Below are 13,091 nucleotides of genomic sequence, written 5' to 3' on the forward strand. Positions count from 1 at the left end.
TCGCCCCAATTTACTACGCTTAGTCGAACAATGGAATGCGCTGAAGCGATTCGAGCGGGCGACGGTCTACCGTTAGCGTACGAACGAAATCGGCAGTTGCGGCTTTTGCGCCCTTGGCGTGAAAACATGGCGACGTCCTTTCAAGCGAGAGCCGCCCGCTTCAGCCAATTCAGCAGTCCTTGCGATTCCGGTCGGCATGTTTACCGGCAACTACTGGTGTTGTTACTTTTCGCTATGACTTACCTTGCTTCGACGATAAAGTTTAAGCTGCAATTCAGCCTAGTTTTTTAGATACGCTCTCGATTCTGGAGCGCGCAAGCCTAATGGGACCTCCAGCTACACTGCTACCGTCTGCAACTGCCCGAAACGCAGCCGAAACCTAGCACAACCGTCCGGAACGAAAGAAAAATATATTTGGAGCTTTTTCGCGGTGTTTTATAGACTTAAATGAAGTAAAGCGAGTTTATATTAAATTTGCAAATGTTTTTTTGAACATTAGACGGCATGTGATGGCAAATATTCTTGCTATAAAAGATACGAAACTACTGCTGCTAGTGGATCAGCAGTGGTAAATTGTCGCTTCTCGGAGTGAATGAATGCATCGCAGACGAAAGTGCCGGCGGCTTTTTCCGTTTCTTCGAGCATCTGTAACCACTTTTTTAGGCCCCGCCCATATGCGACATGTCGCAAAAGGCGACACCGGCAGAATACTACCCCCGGTTGGTTCAGGCCGGAGGTGCCGTCTACGGGGAGCTGGGGCCAAAGTGGTGTGTTGCCTCCGCCGAGGGGCCTTGAAGGTTCTAACGCTCGGCATCGACTCAACCAACAAGATTCCCTTTTCCCCGGACACGGTTGAGCCACGCACGGCTAAGCGCGGGTGCTTGGGTCCGTGGTGGTTCACTGCTCACCATCCTGCCCCTGTGGATGCTCAGGAACCGCTGATGCCGCAACTCATCAACACCTGCATGTTGCAGAAGCCCCTGCGGGGAAGCCGATAAGTTAGTACAGAACGTATTCCACTCCTAAACAGTGGTGTAGACCACCTAAGCATTGCCTAAATTTGGTCCCACATTTTTACATTCGATTCATGTGGCTATCGGGTACGTTTTGAGCTCTCATCCATTCTGTATTAAAAGTCAGTAAGCTGACTATGCCAAAGGTCTTAAATCCTGATATCGTTTAGCTTTCCTTTGAATGTACTTACGAAGCCACTGGCCTTTTCTAAGCTTTTCTTTTCAATAGAGATCAAGATGTGTACAATATGTTAACTAGCCCACCATCGCCGTAGCACGCCCTTTTTCTGTGCCTGTGGCCGGAAACATGTGTGTTACGTTTTATGTCACATAGGCAACACAGGCCATCATGCGCCAAGCAGAAGGTGTATACGAAAAGTTTTTTGCTGAATTGTATAGCGATGTTAAAACTCATATATGGTTTATAGGTTAGTTAGTTATATGGGGTTTTATAAACAACTGTGGCTATCATGCGCCAAAAAATGGTTAGATGATCTGTTATATTAAGTGTATAGATATTACATTATACTAGATTTAAAACATTGGCTGTTTTCAGAAACTTACAAATAAGCGAAAACTCGACGAGTGCTTGCACGCCTGAAAGCAGTGCGGGATGATATGGAATGCGTTCATTGTAAAATACAGTAAAAATTTTTTTTTCTAAGTTCTTCGAGATGCGAACAAGAGATTAAAATGTGATTAACTGTGAGCTCATCACCACACATTTCACACACAGGTTTGTCTTTTTTTGTTAATAAGAAGCTATGGGTGATGTGTGTGTGACCCATGCGTAAACGACATAAAATTACTTCGATAAAACGCTCTTTATGGCGGCACGATTTTCATTCTTTTAAAATGGGCTTTACAGTATGCAGCTTGTTGTTTCTTTCATTTTCCCAAGAAGCTTGCCATTTGGCTCTTAGTTTGCTACGTGCTAGCTTCATGTAATCCCTAGTAGGCAAATTTTCATGTTTTACTTCCATGGTTCTGGTTTGTGCAGCACACATGTCGGCTCTCTCATTGTCCCTAATGCCAACGCGACTGGGAACCCAACAAAATTTCATAACATGTTTTTGTGTTGTGACCTTTACTATATTGTGTATGACGCTTGCTATCACTGGCTCCATGACATTTTTGGAGTTCAATGCTTTAAGGACGCTCAGTGAATCTGTGAATCATTAATGATGCTGTTTTTGATGTTTTGATTAGTTATTTTCTGTACCGCAACACAAATGGCATAACACTCAGCGGTGAAAACTGTAGCACATGAGGGCAGTTGTACTGCATTTTTATGTTTTCCATGTATTACTTCGCTTCCAACACGAGCATAAGTTTTGGACCCATCAGTATAAAATGCAGTATAATTTCTGTAATTTTCTTGTAGTGCTCGATATTCTTGCATTATATGATCATGTGGTGTACAGGTTTTTCCAAGGCGTATTAGAGTGACGTCACACGCTGTGGTGAGTGCACCACGGTGGTAGCGGTTCGTGTCTTGGGGCAATACTTTTAATTTGATTTAGTACGTTCAGAGCTTGGCATTTTTCAGTAAAACACTCTCCGGGGCATGTTGGTTCATAGCTGGCAAGACTAAAAGCGCAACAAGGCGACACAAAGAAGGAGGAAAAACGACAGCACAGGCGCTATCCTGTCGTTTTCTCCTGCCATTTTTCTGGCATTTCTCTTCCTGGCATTCCTGGCATCCTGGCATTTTTCTTCGAAGCGCAAGAGCAACGGCTTAATCGCGTGAGGCTTGTTGAGTATCCGGGATGGGCATTTCGTGACAAAAGAGTAACAGAGATGTTGAGGCTGAGAAAGGATTTTGAGGGTGTATGTACAAGTTAGTGCAGTTCTTCGATCTTCTAAGGCAGGTTCATTAGTTTCCACATACAGACTTGCTATTGGGGAAGTTCTGAAGTTCTGAAAGACAACCTTAAACCAAGATTGTGGATAGGATCCAGTAGGACGGTCCTTGCTGAGCCATATACTATAGACCCATAGTCTAACTTAGAGCGAACCAGAGAACGATATATTGAGAGGGCACGGCACTTGGCTGGCAAGCAACATTTCTAAGCATCCGCTACTGCTTTTGCAGATTTTGCCGTGGATTTTCACTGCTACAACAACCAGCAACGGTCAACGACTGGCCTTCTTCCGAGCGCCTCGTGACAATGACACCGTGGAATGCCTGATCTTCGATTGCCGTACGTCATCTGTGACGTCATCACTCGACGCTGTACATAAGGAGCATCGCAGCGACCACTGCTTCAGAGGGCACGGCACTTGGCTGGCCGTGACTCATTCATCCTGCTCTTATGACATCAGTGTTTCGTCCTTAAAAACAGCATCCGGATTATCACCCTTATCGCTCTGCCGTCGCATTGCCAGCATGTCTTTATTTCACAAATTCTTCCACAGCCCTATGCACATCGCACCTTATATTCTTCCACCCGCACGCATATCCAACCGCACCAGCCATCGCCTACAAGTTGCCCGTCCACGATCACGCACCGTCACTTTTTCTAATTCCTTCTTTCCTCGTGCAGCCGCAGACTGGAACGGCCTTCCAAACAACGTTGCCATCATCACTTGCCCAAGTGTTTTCACTGATAACGTAGAAACTTTCCTGTCATTGTGAATTTGTGCTTTTACTCTTGCCACCCCTTATGTAACACCCCTTTTAAGGGGCCTTTAAGGTAATAAAATGAAATGAAATGAAATGATTTGATTTGATTTATGGGGTTTAACGTCCCAAAGCGACTAAGGCTATGAGAGACGCCGTAGTGGAGGGCTCCGGAAATTTCGACCACCTGGGGTTCTTTAACGTGCACTGACATCGCACAGTACACGGGCCTCTAGAATTTCTCCTCCAAAGAAATTCTAGCCGCCGCGGCCGGGATCGAACCCACGTCTTTTTGGGCCAGCAGCCGAGCACCATAACCGCTCAGCCACCGCGGCGGCAAATGAAATGAAATGAAAGCAACATGTCTAAGCATCCGCTACGGCTTTGCAGATTTTGCCGTGGATTTTCACTGCTTCAACAACCAGCAACGGTCAACGACTGGCCTTCTTCCGAGCGCCTCGTAACAATGACACCGTGGAATGCCTGATCTTCGATTACCGTACGTCATCTGTGACGTCATCACTCGACGCTGTACATAAGGAGCATCGCAGCTACCACTGCTTCAGAGGGCACGGCACTTGGCTGGCAAGCGACATGTCTAAGCATCCGCTACTGCTTTTGCAGGCAAGTGTTCCGAGCAATACCATTGCTTATTGTAGTGACAACCGCTTCTTGATAGTCGTGCCGTGCCCCCGCAAGTGTTGTGAAATTTTGTGCGATTGCTGGTCGATGCTCTTATTGCTTATGTCTGGTGACGTTGAACAGAACCCCGGGCCAAAAGTGAATGAGAAGTTGGAAGAAATTCTTGAGAACCAATCTGCGTTCGCGCGTAAGATGGATGACATCAAAGGTGAAATTGTTGCAGTGAGCGCAAAAACCGACAACTTACAGAGCCTTCTTGATGCATTTGATACGATGAATAACAGGATTTGTAAGCTAGAAGGAGTAGTCCAACAGCAGGCTCCAAAGCTTATCGATTATGAGAACCGAAGCCGACGTAACAATTTACTAGTATTTGGCGTCACTGAAACTGAAACAGACACTGAAACGGAAACATAATCAAAACTGAAGGAACTTGTTGTGGAAAATATATTTCAGAAAACTATGGGCGTGCAGGTTGACACAGTGGAGCGAATTCATCGCCTTGGTAAAGCCCAACCAGAGAAATGCAGACCAGTTATTCTTAAATTTTACGATTCCAGAGAAAAGGAGAGTCTGCTGAAAAAAGGCACAAAGCTGAAGGGAACTTCTTGGCGTATTAGCCCTGACTATGCCAAAAAAACTGTAGAACTGCGCCGAAAACTATGGGACAGTGCGGCTGCAGACAGGACTAAGAAGGCTAAGGTCTTTCTTGTTCATGATAAACTTCGCGTAAACAATCAAACCTATATCTGGGATCACAGCCGAAACGAACGATGTCTGCTGTCTACAGGCCGCGGAGATAAGGCTGATAATTCCAGACAGCACCAGTCAGATGAACCAGGGAGCCCAGCTCACCTTGATACCTCAATCAAGAGTGCGGCGTCGGACACATCGCAGATATAGCTACGCCTTTTAAGTCTCAACGCGCGAAGCATTGTAAATAAGACTACAGTATTAGAATACTTGCTCTTTTCACAAATCCGCATGTTGTAATAATAGCAGAAACCTGGTTGAATAACAATATATCTGCTGACTGCATTGTTCCTCCGGACTATATAATGTTTAGGAAAGACAGGGACACACGTGGCGGGGGCGTTTGTATCATCGTAAAAAACTCTTTATCTGCAGTAGTAATGGAATGCAATGTTGCTGAGACAGTTTGGTGCAAGATAAAGTTTTATAACGTTACTTACATTATCGGAGCTGTGTACCGCGCACCCTCTGCTTCACCTGAGTTCCTAGATGAACTAGACACTTTTATATGTGCGAATGTCAAAACGAACACGAGACTAATAATGACCGGCGATTTTAACCTACCACAGATTAATTGGCAACTCCTATGTTCTGTTGGTCCTGATTCGTCTAACGCAGAGAAACTATTAGAAATTTTGTTCGCGTATAACCTAAAACAAATTGTGCAAGAAGATACAAGAATAACGCCAAATTCGCGGTCATTATTGGACTTGGTGTTCCTGTCAAATAACATAAAAGAACACACTGTTAACGTTGAAGATGGTGTCTCTGACCACAAGATGATTGTTGTTGCCATACCACTTGCAACCAGTGAGTGCTCAAGGCCTTATATCCCTGTGCGCGTTGAAGATTATGGGCGAGCGGACGACACCTCCATTCCTGACTACCTGGAGTCTGCGTTTGATGATTTTAAAACTGACTATGATTCCAAAACAGCAGAAGAGTTGTGGCAGCAGTTTAAGAAAATTATACAACACTGCGTTGACAGATATATTCCAACTCGTGTTAAAAAGACGAAGCACCGAAGCCCCTGGATCACCAGGGACATAATTCATATGAAACGTAAAATAAAAAGACTACGTAAAAAGAAAAATAAACGTATCCCAATTTTGCGACTTCGTGCTGAGCTGAAGCAAGCGCTGAAAGAAGCTAAAAAAAAGTTCTTCGATGAAACGCTGAGCCGCTTCCTGAAAACGTCGCCGCAAAAGTTCTGGCGATACTTTAGCGACAGGAAGGAGAGAATGCAGGAGATTAAGCACGAAAATAAGGTACTGATTAAGAAGGAGCATATAGTAGATTACTTTAGTCACTTTTTCTAGTCTGTATTCGCCGCAACCCGAGATGACATAGACCTTAGTTCAGAACACCTGTTGCCTAGCCGAATGAATGACGTCATAATTACGCAGGGGGGTGTATTTCAGCAGCTCCTCAATTTGGATGCTAAGAAGGCCAATGGACCAGACAACATACCAACCCAGTTTCTCCTAAGATATGCCGAGTGGGCGTCGAGATACCTTATACTTATTTTTCAAAAATCTTTGCACACCCATTGTGTACCACAGGATTGGCTCAATGCACTAGTAATTCCAGTGTTTAAAGGGGGAAACTGAGCACTTGTAAATAACTACCGCCCAATATCTCTTACATCGATTTCTTGTAAACTTATGAAACATATTATTGCCACCTAGTATTGCCAGGTGGCGCATACGAAGTAGGGCGACGACGACGAAGTAGGGCTCGCGCCGTGTGGAGTCTGTCGCTGTTGTTGCCCCAGCTTGCCTGGCCTTCCCTTTCGTGCCTGCTAATAAAGCCCCCCTTCGTCAGCAAATACGTTACAGTCTGGTGGAGGTGCCTGGAAAGATCCCTGTATATGTCTAATACTCCTCCGCATACCCTGGGCTCCAGTCCTTCGCTGGTGGACACCCCTGTGCACCGTGCTAGCCGGAGAAACCAAGGCCTACCTCCCGAACACGGGCTTTTGGAGTCTGCAAGAGCACCCACCCATCGACCTGTTATGCCAGCTGCAGCCTACTATACCTTGCAGAATCCGCGACTGCCCAAACCATTCCATGGCAGTCAGCTCGAAGACGTCGAAGACTGGCTGGTCGAGTTTGAACGCGTGGCCTCGTTCAACCAGTGGGACGACGCAGCCAAGCTTCGAAACGTCTTTTTTAGCCTGGAGGATGGTGCACGTACGTGGTACGAGAACCGAGAAGATGCGCTAACATCATGGCACGAGTTCGGCCGACGCCTGCTGGAGACCTACACCAGCACGGATCGCCGAGAACGGGCTGAACGGGCTTTGCAGTCTCGCATCCAAATGCCGAATGAGTCTGTAGCCATGTACGTGGAGGATATGACTCGGCTCTTCCGGCGAGCTGACCTGGCCATGCCCGAAGAGAAAAAGGTGCGCCAACTCATGCGCGGCGTCAAAGAACAGCTCTTTGCAGGCCTCGTGCGCAGCCCACCATCGACCGTCGCTGCATTCCTTGCCGAGGCCGCGACGATGGAAAAGGCTCTTCAACAACGTTCTGCGACTTACAACCGGCCCGTGCATGCTGCTGCAGTCACCGAATCGTTTGCCACCGCCGGGAGCCACCCTGACGATTTGCGCGAACTGATTCGCACCATCGTGCGTGAAGAGGTCGTCAAGTTTTGCAGCCCTTCTCAGTCTGCACTTGGTTCGATTTCCGCTCTTGTTCGCGAGGAGGTGCAACAGGCGTTCAGGGGCCCTACCGTCGAAACACCACCTCTGCCGGGAGACTACAGCCGCCCCACCTATGCCGAAGTTGCGAGACGCCCGGCTGCAGCTTCGCCACCGCCGATTCCAGTAACGCCTCCTGCACCGCTGTCCCCAGTTCCACCAGTCCCGTATTTCGACGATCGCCGAGTGCACTTGCGGAAGGCCGATGTCTGGCGCACACCTGACAACCGGCCACTGTGCTTTCACTGCGGAGAACCAGGCCATCTCTACCGCAATTGCTCTTATCGACGCCTCGGTCTGCAGGGCTTTCGAGCCGATTCGCCCAGACCCCGGTTTGGCCACCGGCCTCCAGCCATTGAAGACTTCCTCGCGGAACAGCGACTTTTGAGCCCGTGCGCCGCATCAGCCGCGCTCATCTTCTCCGAGGCGCTCTTCCCCGAACCCGCACAGCTCCTCGCGAGCAGTACAGGGTCGCTCGCCGAGCCCTCGCCGGGAAAACTGAGACCAGCGACCTTCGGGGGCGAGGTCGCTGGGAGTCGCTGCGCTGAAGACCTCCCGCCGCCGCCGCTACGCTCCGACCGTGAACAGATAGCACCGTCATCTGACCAAGACAGCTGCGTTTCCTTGGACATACCTGTTCTTCTCGACGGTCACAGAGTCAGTGCATTAGTGGACACCGGGGCCGACTATTCAATTATGAGTGATAAATTGGCGACGCTTCTAAAAAAAGTCCTTACGCCTTGTTCTGTAGTGCATCTCCGTACTGCCGGTGGTCATCTCGTTACTCCAAAGGGTATTTGCACTGCTCGCGTTCAGATTCAGGGATCTACGTTCGTCGTCAGTTGTGTAGTTCTGTGCAATTGCTCCCGCGATCTCATTATCGGCATTGACTTTCTGCGGGAGTATGGTGCTGTCATCGACCTCCGCCGACGAATCATCACCTTTTCGACCAGTAAAGCGACCCACCTCGCCGAATCTTGCCACCGCAGTGCCGCCCTTCGTGTTTCTGCAGAGAGTGTCACGTTGCCGCCACGGAGCAGTGTTTTGGTTGAAGTCACTTGCAACGACTTGCATGACGCAGAAGCAGTCGCCGAGGCTAACCGTTCACTCCTGCTTACTCAAAGCATCTGCGCCGCTCGCAGTCTACTGACGCTTCGTGGTGGCCGGTCTGCGGTCCTGGTCACCAATTTTTATAATGAGTACCGGCACCTTTTTGCAGGAACTGCTATCGCTTCTGCCGAACCTGTTACCGATATTCCCGTTTGTTTTGCGTCCGCGGCAGCCGGCACTGACGAACCTTCCCTTGAAAACGTCGACATAAACTGCCACCTGTCTCGGGAGCAACGCCTAGCTTTGGAACAGCTGCTGAAGGAATACAAGTCGTGCTTCGCTTCCTCCTCGAAGGTTCGTCAAACACCCATCACGCAGCACCGCATCATCACCTATGACGACGCTCGCCCTATACGACAGCAGCCTTATCGTGTTTCCGCTAAAGAACGGGCGGTTATCCTAACTCAGGTTCAGGAAATGCTTGACGATGGCGTTGTTCAACCTTCCCAAAGCCCGTGGTCTTCACCTGTAGTCCTTGTTAAGAAGAAGGACGGCACTCTCCGGTTTTTTGTCGACTATCGCAAACTGAACAGTGTGACCAAAAAGGACGTCTACCCGTTGCCGCGCATTGACGACTCGCTGGATAGGTTACGGCGCGCTAAGCACTTCTCATCCATTGACTTAAAGAGCGGCTATTGGCAAATTGAAGTAGACGAACGGGACCGCGAAAAAACCGCCTTTGTGACTCCAGATGACCTCTATGAATTTAATGTGCTTCCTTTCGGTTTGTGCTCCGCCCCGGCTACGTTCCAACGGATGATGGACACCGTCCTCACAGGCCTCAAGTGGCAAAGCTGTCTTGTTTACTTGGACGACGTCGTAGTTTTTTCGGAAACATTTGACCAACATCTCCAGCGCCTGCGGGCTGTCCTCGAAGCCCTCCGCTCGGCAGACCTTACCCTGAAGCCCCAGAAGTGTCATTTCGGTTACGAAGAGCTCAAATTTCTGGGTCACGTTGTGAGCGCTGAGGGAGTGCGGCCGGACACCGAAAAGACTGCCGCCGTCGCACGTTTTCCCGTTCCGACCGACAAGAAAGCTGCAGCGCTTCCTGGGTCTCTGTGCGTATTATCGGCGCTTTATTGCGGACTTTTCCACGATTGCTGAGCCGTTGACGCGCCTCACCAGGAATACCACCTCCTTTGTCTGGACCACTGAGCAACAGACCGCTTTCTGTACGCTCCGCCAGCGCCTCCAAACACCTCCCGTTCTTGCGCACTTCGACGAAGATGCCGAAACCGAGGTCCACACCGACGCCACTAACATCGGTCTTGGCGCAACACCAAGAGGGCCTTGAGAGGGTTATCGCCTATGCTAGCCGTACTCTCTCCCGCGCCGAGAGCAATTACTCCACGTCTGAAAAAGAATGTCTTGCGGTCGTGTGGGCCACCATGAAGTTTCGCCCTTATCTTTACGGCCGCCCATTCAAAGTGGTCACCGATCACCACTGCCTATGCTGGCTGGCAAATTTGCGAGACCCATCTGGACGCCTGGCACGCTGGAGCTTACGGCTCCAGGAATTTGACATTACTATTGTTTACAAGTCCGGCCGCAGACACGAAGACGCCGACACACTGTCGCGTGCACCAGTTGATCCTGCCGACGCAGCGCCCGATGACGACAGCGGCTTCCTTGGTACTCTCACCGCCTCCGACCTACTGACTCGGCAGAGGGCGGACTCGGACCTTCGCCCTCTCATTGACGCCCTTGAAGGTAGTGATACGGTTATACCTCGCCACTTCTCTCGACGTCTTGGCTCCTTCTGTTTGCGGCAAGGTCTCTTGTACAAGAAGAACTCAAGAGGCAACGATAGACCTTACCTTCTCGTCATTCCAGCCGACCTCCGATCTGACGTTCTTTTCGCCTGCCACGATAAGCCCACGTCTGGCCACTTGGGCTTTTCACGTACGCTCGCCAGAGTGCGGAACATGTATTACTGGCCTGGACTTTCTGCTGATGTCAAACGATACGTTAAAAGCTGCCGAGAATGCCAGCGCCGGAAAACGCCACCACTTAAGCCGGCGGGTTTTCTCAAGCCCGTTACTGCCCCTCGCGCTCCGTTCGACCAGATCGGCATGGACCTCCTCGGCCCTTTCCCCTTGTCGCAGGGCGGCAATAAGTGGATCATAGTTGCTACCGACTATTTGACTCGCTACGCCGAGACCAAGGCGATCCCTCGTGGCACAGCTTCAGAAGTCGCAGAGTTTTTCATGCACAACATCGTCCTGCGACATGGCGCTCCTTCGCACGTGATTACAGACAGAGGGACGGCGTTTACAGCGCAACTAATCGACCACATCTTTCGGCTGAGCTGCACAACACACCGCAAGACCACGGCCTACCATCCGCAGAGCAATGGCTTCACCGAACGATTAAACAGGACCCTTGCGGACATGTTGTCCATGTACGTAGATGTTCAACACAAAACTTGGGATGAGGTCCTGCCGGATGTCACCTTTGCCTACAACACCGCCCTGCAGGAAACTACGCGCTTCTCCCCGTTTCGCCTTGTGTACGGACGCGAAGTCCAGAGCATGCTTGATGCCATGCTCCCGTGCCCAGAGGATGACCAACTCGCCCCAGACGCCCAACAGTTTGCCCAACGTGCTGAAGAAGCCCGTCAGCTGGCCCGCGTGCACATCGGGCAATAACAGAGCTCGGATGCGCGCCGTTACAACCTTCGCCACCGACAGGTTGACTACAAACCCGGTGAGCAAGTCTGGGTGTGGACTCCTGTTCGTCGCCAAGGCTTGTGTGAGAAACTGCTCTCCCGCTATTTTGGCCCTTACCGAGTGGTGCGGCGTGTGAGTGAGGTTAACTATGAAGTGGTTCCGGACGGTGCTGCGCAACCGCGACGCCGACAGCCCGACTCTGACACTGTGCACGCTGTGCGGCTTAAGCCGTACTATACACGGTGACGCAACCGTGCTGATGTTTTCGCGCGCTTCAGTTGCGGCAGTTTGCTTGTTTGTTTTGTTTATTTTTCGTTTCACCCTTACGTCGACAGCGACAGCGCTCTTTTTTTTTTCTTCATAAGGGGGGAATAATGCCACCTAGTATTGCCAGGTGGCGCATACGAAGTAGGGCGACGACGACGAAGTAGGGCTCGCGCCGTGTGGAGTCTGTCGCTGTTGTTGCCCCAGCTTGCCTGGCCTTCCCTTTCGTGCCTGCTAATAAAGTCCCCTTCGTCAGCAAGTACGTTACATTATAGCGAAGCACATCTTTCATCACCTAGAAACAAGCGGTTTACTTTACCCTCACCAACACGGATTCAGAGCAGGCCTTTCCACCACTAAACAACTTCTAGAGACAATTCATGATTTTGCAATGACGATTGATGGGAAGCAGCAGATTGACGTAATCGCTGTAGACTTCGCCAAAGGTTTTGATAAAGTGCCGCACAATAGATTAGTTTTTAAACTGGAAAGAGTTGGAATTAATTTGAATATTGTGAAATGGATTAAAGCTTATTTAACAAATTGTAACCAAGTGGTCAAAGTGGATGGTCATGTGTCCAGCCCACTAGCAGTGCTTTCGGGAGTTCCGCAGGGTTCTGTTCTCGGACCATTGTTATTTTTAGTCTATATCAATGATATCTCTGCTGTTCTGGAACCAAATGTACGACTAAAGCTATTCGCAGATGACTGTTTAATTTATTCTACAGTTAGAAACAAGGACGACCAGCTTAGAATTAACAACTCTTTACAGGCTTTAAGCGAATGGTGAAAAAAATGGAACATGGAAATAAATTATTCGAAATCAACATACACGCACATACACGGCGGACCTGGGCCGAACATGACACTTACGAGGACGCTTTTCTACGTTCTGCAGGTTATCCTGGGTTCCGCCGCGTTACGAACTGGACACGTGTGGCTCGATGACATCTGTGGCTGCGATGGAAATCAACTTCACATCGACAACGCATCAGACTCGGTGTCGTCATTTGATGACACTGTTCTTCCAGCGACTGCATTCATCCATCGAACTGTGACGTCATCAGAGCTGACGAGTATAAAAGCAGCGACACAAGAATTCACCTTCAGTGGGCACGGCGGACCTGGGCCGAACATGACACTTACGAGGACGCTCTTCTACGTTCTGCAGGTTATCCTGGGTTCCGCCGCGTTACGAACTGGACACGTGTGGCTCGATGACATCTGTGGCTGCGATGGAAATCAACTTCACATCGACAACGCATCAGACTCGGTGTCGTCATTTGATGACACTGTTCTTCCAGCGACTGCAT

General features: G+C 49.5%; 1 pseudogene; it reads left to right on the forward strand.

Annotated features, from left to right (window-relative positions):
• The first annotated feature begins 2,813 nt into the window (after positions 1–2,813).
• LOC149349086 (uncharacterized) lies at positions 2,814–5,181 on the forward strand (annotated as a pseudogene).
• The last annotated feature ends 7,910 nt before the right edge of the window (positions 5,182–13,091 follow it).

The sequence above is a fragment of the Amblyomma mixtum genome, chromosome 3, assembly GCF_055824585.1.
Source record: "Amblyomma mixtum isolate Tamu chromosome 3, ASM5582458v1, whole genome shotgun sequence".
NCBI lineage: Eukaryota > Metazoa > Arthropoda > Arachnida > Ixodida > Ixodidae > Amblyomma > Amblyomma mixtum.